This window comes from Schistocerca piceifrons, chromosome 4, assembly GCF_021461385.2.
Source record: "Schistocerca piceifrons isolate TAMUIC-IGC-003096 chromosome 4, iqSchPice1.1, whole genome shotgun sequence".
Taxonomy (NCBI): domain Eukaryota; kingdom Metazoa; phylum Arthropoda; class Insecta; order Orthoptera; family Acrididae; genus Schistocerca; species Schistocerca piceifrons.
The window spans coordinates 620,625,603-620,634,481 of NC_060141.1; the positions used below are offsets into that span (position 1 = coordinate 620,625,603).

Genomic DNA, 8,879 nt, shown 5'->3' on the forward strand with positions numbered 1-8,879 from the left:
TTTTTCATACGGATGTTCTTCCGAAAAAGAGACGAAATACGTGAAAGCAAGAAGGCATTTATGTTTTATCATACCTGGACAAGGAAAAAGTCTACACTGTGAATAAATAAGAACGTAAATAGATACAACTTTTTAATGAAAATTATTTTTGAAGAAAAAGCCATATATATTGCATGAGGAAAATAATATCCGATGATATTTGGAATGTAGAAACTAAAGAAAATACAGAGGATATGTTTCGGTGACCTTTTTGAATAAATGTCACCCGGTTTTATGGTAAGGGTTTGAATTTGTTCTCAGAGGCCTTTGTAAACGATTAAACTTTTGTCAAACTTGAGTATGCTTGGCGAATATTTGACGATATACGTGCTGCTTGACGTGTTTGCGAGAAGTTTGCCGTCCGGAGTGGCCGAGCGGTTAAAGGCGCTACAGTCTGGAATCGCACGACCGCTACGGTCGCAGGTTCGAATCCTGCCTCGGGCATGGATGTATGTGATGTCCTTAGGTTAATTAGGTTTAAGTAGTTCTAAGTTCTAGGGGACTTATGACCACAGCAGTTGAGTCCCATAGTGCTCAGAGCCATTTGAACCATTTTTTGCGAGAAGTTTTGATTGACAGGAAGCTTAGCAAGATAGCGGACGTTGTATGTGTCGACGGTATGTCGCATATGTTTAGTGAAAAATTGTTTTTTTACAATTTATCTCAATGTATCGTGAGTTTCACTAACTGTGGAAACTACGGTTAAAGATAAAACAAAACAGTTTGACAGTGATCAAAATGGTAGAGGTTCACATCTTTGTCAGCCATGTCTTACGCAGGAAGAGGCTACGAACAAAATCAACATTTTACGCATAAGATACAAGCGGGAGTGCAATGAAATAAAAGAAATGGAAGTTCTCTGGTTCTTCACGGCAATATGGGCTGTATGTTCTCACGGTGAAATTTTACTGAATTGTCATTCTTCTCCTTCTTCTTTAAACGTAGCACGGAAGTCAAACCTAGGACTGCTTCGCCTGCTTTGTGAACATTCTCACTGCTGTCAAAATATGAACAAGAACGGCGTCTGCTTCTAAAGTGAGGTTTCATTGAAAAACTTTTTTTTTACGTGTACAGACATGTTTGGAAATCCGTAGCTAGATAAGAGCGATTTTCTGAACACAGTTAATCGTTGACGGAGGCCTTAAAGCCGTAAATGTTTGATGATAATAATATTTGATATACTCACTCCTACTGTAAATGATTTCTACTTCAAACGTAAACTGGTTGCCAATATTACACCGAAGAGTCGAAGAAACTGGTAAACCTGCCTAATGTCGTGTAGGGTCCCCGTGAGCACGCGGAAGTACCGCAACACGACGTGGCATGGACTCGACTAATGCCTGAAGTAGTGCTGGAGTTAATTGACATCATGAATCCTGCCAGGATTTTCCATAAATCTGTAAGAGTACGAGATGGCGGAGATCTCTCCTGAACAGTACATTGTAAGGAATCCCAGATATGCTCATTGATGTTCATGTCTGGGGAGTCTGGTGGCCAGCGGAAGTGTTTAAACTCAGAACAGTGTTCCTGGAACCACTCTGTAGCAATTCTAGACGTGTGGGGTGTCGCATTCCCTGCTGGAATTGCCCAGTCCATCGGAATGCACAATGGACATGAATGGATGCAGGTGATCAAACAGGATGTTTACGTACTCGTCACCTGTCGGAGACGTATCATGAGTCTCACATAACTCCCACGCACACGCCCCACTTTATTACAGAGCCTCCACCGGCTTTAACAGCCCCCTGCCCACACGCAGGGTCCATGGATTCATGAGGTTTCTCCATACCCATACACGTTCATCCGCTCGATACAATTTCAAACGATATTCATCCGACCAGGCAACATGTTTCCAACCATCAACAATCCATTGTCGATGTTGACGGGTCTAGGCGAGGCGTGAAGATTTGTGTCGTGCAGTCATCAAGGATACACGAGTGGCCCTTGGGCTTCATAAGCCCATATCGATGATGTTTCGTTGAATGGTTCGCACGTCGATGGCTCAGCATTGAAATCTGCAGCAGAAGGGTTGCACTTCTGTCACGTCGAACGATTCTCTTCAGTCGTCGTTGGTGCCTTTCTTGCAGTAATTGACACTTGTTGTATCATATAGGCGTTGCCGACCGCAGTGCCGTATTTTGCCTGCTTACGTATCTCTGTATTTGAGTACACATGCCTATACAATTTTCTTTGGAGCTTCAGTGTATGTTGGACGATATGTGAGGATATATGGGCAAGCTATTTGTGTTATAGACAATTATCTGAAAGTGACATTGATGCATCCTAAGCAACAAGATTGTGGTTAATAGGAATCTTCTACTGACCAACAATATGGCTCTACATTATTTTCCAGGCAGCAGAAAATTCAGATTTTATTAAAGCTACAGTCTATCCATTTTCAGCACGATATAACTGACTTTGATTAGCTACCAACAGGATGTTCTGGATAATTCCGCTATCAACTCGGAAAAATGAAAACTGATGATTGGTCAGTATCCTACTTAACAAAGATTTTTGCATCATCATTTTCGTAATATTCGGACTATTTCTGTTTGTTCTTCTCTCTTGAACAATTTATCAATTAAAGATCACGTTAAAATATCCAAAGCAACTGGACAGTAGTGTCATGTATATGTGATGAATTATCTCACGAGGTCCTCATAAACGGATACACAAATTGTGTGTGTTCTACTATTATTTATTTACACCGTCAAATCGTGTTTGACTTATAACACCATAAGCAGATGATTATAGGCGCTTGAAAGGTCGTGTTATCAACGATAAGGGGAAGCAAAACCTTTTTTCCCCATACTATTCCTGCCTACATTTGGTATCAATCCATGTATAATGTATTATTCACTACGGTATGTTGATGATTTTCACTTATGGACCGTCTGACAGCAACTGAATAAAACACAATTTTAGTGCCATACGCGTTTCGCCTTTATTTTCTGCAAGGCATCATCAGTGGCCTGTAATATGTACATATGTTAGCTATTTTATTTACATTTTTTGTCACTGTGCCTATAGGTTATAAACAGTTCTGGTGGTTGGTATTTCCTATTAAGTAGTAATGTTTTGAACTGTACTTACAGGTTGCGTAGACAGTTTCTTACATATTACGCTCCTGTTGCATTTTTGGTCTTGTTCTTCTTCCTATGAGCGCCAATTTGCTGTTTTTTCTGCATTCCACAGCACTATGCACTGAACGCTTTTTTTAATGCAATGTTTTGGTTTCTGTTGCCGACTGTCAAATGTTTTTGCCAAAGATCGAATATTACTGCCAAACTTATGAGTGTAACTATCGAAGTATCAGTGGTCTGTTCGTGTATGCATTTTTTTTTTGTGTGTGTGTGTGTCATATTATTTTATTTTATTGTATTTAATTATTTATTTTTGTTTATGTCCTGTGTATGTGTGTGTGTGTGTTTTGGTGTGATATATATATATATATATATATATATATATATATATATATATATATTTGTGCTGTGTATGTGTGTCTGTCTGTATTTTGGTGTTATGCAATTTTTTTTTTGGGAGGGTGTGTGTGTGTGTGTGTGTGTGTGTGTGTGTGTGTGTGTGTGTGTATTTAGGTGTTATATCCCTTTCTTTGTGTTATCATTTCCTTTATTAAGTGTAGTAAGGAGCCTGTGCTGATGTGTGTTTGTTCATTTATCACATGTTTGTTTTCTGCTATGGCTTTCTGGATGTGGAAGTTCTCTTGCATTTGTATAAGATGTTTGTCATGGTTGCTTATTCTCATTACAGGCCACTGATGATGCCTTGCAGAAAATAAAGGCGAAACGCGTATGGCACTAAAATTGTGTTTTATTCAGTTGCTGTCAGACGGTCCATAAGTGAAAATCATCAACATACCGTAGTATTACGCGCAACTGAGAAGGACAGGACCCAAAAATTGAAAATGTATTATTCATTTTCATAGAAGCATAGAGCTCACGGTAAATAAATGAATATTCAACTTTTGTAGTCCTGTCTTCCTCAGTTGCGTGTAATATTACGGTATATTGATAATTTTTACTTATGGACCGGTTGACAGCAACTGAATAAAACACAATTTGACAATCGGCAACAGAAACCAAAACATTGCTTTGAAACAAGCGTTCAGTTGATGGTCCTGTGGAATGTGGGATAAAAACTGCAAATTGGCCTTCATAAAAAAGAAGAACAACACCAAAAATGCAACAGGAGCGTAATATGTAAGAAATTGTCCACGCAACCTGCCACTGATGATGCCTTGCAGAAAATAAAGGCGAAACGCGTATGGCACTAACACTGTGTTTTATTCAGTTGCTGTCAGACGGCCCATAAGTAAAAATTATCAATATACCGTAAAATGAATATTCACTTTTAATGTTTGTGTTAACTGAATCACATCCTTCATTGTTGTAGCGCTGGGTTATTTCTTAATTTTTAATAAAAAATCCTACCTGTTACAATTTTCTGTTCTTGCCGTGTCGACCTCTCACCGATAATTACGCAGTAGTTTCTTTACAACATTTCTCTGCTACGCACAAAATACTTACGGTTTATGTTGCGCCAAATGTGTATTGCTTTTAGTGAGACAGTGTCATCAGTATTCAAGGGCCACAGTTAACGGTAATCAGTAAGATTGGTACGTCAACTATGTTGCTGCTATCAGGAGTGGCTGGGATGACTTTAATGACTGCAGTACCGTGGTGTGAAAGGCATTGAGTAAGACACCACATTTACTTCCCCGAGTATATGCCGTTCTCTACTAAAAATATCACGGTGGCAACACCCGGGTAACGTATTCTGGAAATAAAATAGTCCCCCTTCCGAGTCTATGGGACAACTTCGGAGGAACTATTGAACAAGCAGAGAATTCTAATTAGCGTAGGCACATGGAAAGTTCGAACGATAAGGCAGTGTGACAAATTAGAAAAACTAAAGGAATAAAAGAAAAGAATGTGGATGAATATTTAAGGAATCTGTGAGGCGTGATGGCCAGAAATGCTGGAATATAACAGTGGGAATCGTAGAGTTATTCACACTGCTTCAGTTACTGGCAGAGCAGAGCAGGAGTAGGAATAATAATGATTAGGAAACTGGCGATAAAGCAAAGGGCGATTTGCAACAAACAGAAGGGGCATTGGTGGTGGAACTGAATGGATATCGAACTGATACTGGGATCGTACAGGTACTCATGAACCCATAGATTCGAATGAAACTGAAATTAAAGAATAGTATGACAACATTAATTAACTCATAAAATGTATCAAAAGGGATTATGATTTAATCATATTCAGAAACTGGAAGCGGTCTTTATGAAGCCAGGAAACAGAAAATAACAAGAAAGTCCGGTCTTGATAAGTAACATGAGAGCAGCATAGATTAAGATAGTTAATTATGTGCTTTGCGCGAACTGGTCTTGACGAATACGCTTTTCGAGACCTCTTTGAGAAACAGACGTCGAATATTTTTGGACGTCAAAAGAGATATGGGTCTGAATTTTTCTGTCATCAGTCTTCTGAGTGGTCTGAGGTGGCCTGCCAAGGATTCTTTCAATGTGCCAAGAGTGCTCATGTACCCAACGTTCTCGATTATTTGTTCTACATATTCCAATCTCTGTCTTTTCCTGTATAGCTCCCTCTAGTACTAAGGAAGTTATTCCTTCATGCCTTAAAACCCGTTCTCTGATTTTCTCCCTTCTTCTTGAAAGCATTTTTCCTGTGTCCTGATAAGGTAGGGAGCAGGACACAAGGTTGCTGGAGTGGAATGCTGAACCACAATTTGAGGATACAGTAAAAAAAAAAAAAAAAAAAAAAAAGAGATTTATTTGACTGAACCAAGATGCAAAAACTGGTAACAACACAGTTACAGAAAAATACTATCATAAGCAACCGGTAGTACACTCATGGCTACAGAATTAATTTTAAAAAAACAGCACTCCGTCTTCAGGCCACGAGTGGCCTACCGGGACCTCAGTGGAGGCTGCGGATAGGAGGGGCGTGGGGTCAGCACACCGCTGTCCCGGTCGTTATGATGGTATTCTTGACCGAAGCCGCTACTATTCGGTCGAGTAGCTCCTCAATTGGCATCACGAGGCTGAGTGCACCCCGAAAAATAGCAACAGCGCATGGCGGCCCGGATGGTCACCTATCCAAGTGCTGACCACGCCCGACAGCGCTTAACTTCGGTGATCTCACGGGAACCGGTGTATCCACTGTGGCAAGGCCGTTGCCCAACAGAATTAATTAAAACAAAATTTAAAGAAAATTGCTGCCTATTCACACAGTTCTGGAAAGTGTGCAAGATAAACAGCCTTACGGCGCATGACTTCAATATATATAGTATTACTGCTATATAGAATTAACTTCACAGTTAACTTTTTTAAAAATAACTTAACCACTAATTTAAGTTGAATGCACGAATTTTGACCCAGGGAAGATGATCGTCCCTTATAAACGTCGATACGGTAACACAGTTTATAGCAATCTCTGAGGTTTCGTACTATTCAAATGTAAGTTGTCTTAGCAGCAAAAGTCTCAAAATTGAGTAACCCGATTAATAACCACAAAGTGTGAAACTTACAGAGAGCCGGTCGGAGTGGCCGAGCGGTTCTAGGCGCTTCAGTCTGGAACCGCGCGACCGCTAAGGGCGCAGGTTCGAATCCTGCCTCGGGCGTGGATGTGTATGATGTTCTTAGGTTAGTGAGGTTTAAGTAGTTCTAAGTTCTAGGGGACTGATGACCTCAGATGTTAAGTCCCATAGTGCTCAGACCCAGAGCTTACAGAGAAAAGCATAACAACATATATCGGGTGATCATTACTTAATGCAGTAGCCTGGAAGGAGTACAAAACTGGCACACTACTGACGGTTGGGACTCAATATCGGCCGATCGTCTGAATTTCGTGCGCGAGACCCCACCGGCAGCAACAACCAGCACGGACTGTACACTGACAATAGCTTCTATATCACACACAGTACCAACATAATAAACAATTCACTTAAACAAACCACCACAGCGATAAAATACAGACTCATCAATGTAGAAAACAAATAGAGATAAGATTCGGCACAAAGTTTCTTAAATTCGTTACTGCGTAATAAACTGCAGCTATAGTTGATGTTAATTCTACGTTTACGACAGCTTGAATCAAAATAAAATTTAACAAAAGTAATCTGCAGAGCCATTCAGGATTTTGACCTTGTAAAGTACGAACACTTGCACACTGTTTTGACTATTAAGAATACCGCCCTTTGACAGCACAAGGTCTTCAATAAGTTACAACCGCCCACAGGCAGGCCGGTCGGTGTGGCCGAGCGGTTCTAGGCGCTACAGTCTGGAACCGCACGACCGCTACGGTCGCAGGTTCGAATCCTGCCTCGGGCGTGGATGTGTGTGATGTCCTTAAGTTAGTTAGGTTTAAGTAGTTCTAAGTTATAGGGGACTGATGACCTCAGAAGTTAAGTCCCATAGTGTTCAGAGCCAGCCCATAGGCAGCAAGTGACACAGCAAAATCCAACTTAAGCTGAAAGTTAACCTATACCACGCAGGCGAGGAATTCATTGACAAATAGCGAAAGTAGCAATTCGCTCAAATAAGATACAAATTCGCCGAATATCGGGCACAATTAGCAGCAACTAAGAACTGGTAGCAAAATCAACCAGGGCACAGATCAATTAATTCCACTCGCGATTAGCAGTGATGCAAACTCAACGCTCAAGCGATTTAGAAGAAACAGAGTGGCCACACGGAGCAGTCACGGTTTGAAAACGATCCACCGGACGAACAGATCACCATCCAGGGAGCTGCCGTAGATCTACAAGCCGGGCCAACTCGGAGGGTCTCGTCACAACACAGAGGCGGAACGACTCTTGAACAGAGCGTATGTTTACCGATGACCGCAGCCACACTCCAGTTCCGCTCGCCAACAGCGACAGGCGCCGCAATGACAACACCGGTGCGGCACAGCAGTACACCATGCGCCAACTGATCCCCTGCGGTGACCTGTGTAGACTAGCTCCGTACTACTTTCTCCCTGCAGAGCGCCTCGTCCTGCGTATCAAGGAGGCGCTCGCCAACCAGCGCGTCGCAAAGCATATCGTTTGGACAGAGAAAACTCCGCGAAAGTAATAGGATCGCATGAGGTCATGGCACAACTTCCTTTCCTTGCTGATTCTGCGTAAAATCTCATTCTTATCAGTCAAATGTTCAATATGTTCAAATGTGTGTGAATTATTAAGGGACCAAACTGCTGAGGTCATCGGTCCCTAGACTTACAGACTACTTAAACTAACTGAAAGTAACTTATGCTAAGAACAACCACACACACCCAGGATTTTCTCTGACTCGTGATGACTGGGTGTTGTGTGATGTCCTTAGGTTAGTTAGGTTTAAGTAGTTCTAAGTTCTACGGGACTGATGACCGTAGATGTTAAGTCCCATAGTGCTCAGAACCATTTAAACACACACCAATGCCCGAGGGAGGACTCGAACCTCCGGCGGGAGGGGCCGAGCAGTCCGTGACATGGCGCTTCAAACCGCACGGGTACTTCTCGCGGCTCTTATCAGTCAATGTAATTATCAACACCCATCTGCAGCACCACATCTCAGACTCTTCAATTCTCCTCTCTTCCGGTTTCTTACACTCCCTGATTCACCTTTCCACAATACTACGCTCCAAATTTACATTCTCGGAAATTACCTCTTCGGATTAGGGTTAATGTCAGATACTACACTGTCCAGTCACATCAATACGACCACCTATCAGAAGCCAGAATAATCACATTTTGGAGCGCCGACATGCAGGAAGAGATTCAGTGAAGTTCTAGAAAATACTGGCAGGGATATG

General features: G+C 41.6%; 1 pseudogene; it reads right to left on the minus strand.

Annotated features, from left to right (window-relative positions):
- Window positions 1-6,148: 6,148 nt before the first annotated feature.
- Window positions 6,149-6,266, minus strand: LOC124796723 (annotated as a pseudogene).
- Between the last annotated feature and the right edge of the window lie 2,613 nt (window positions 6,267-8,879).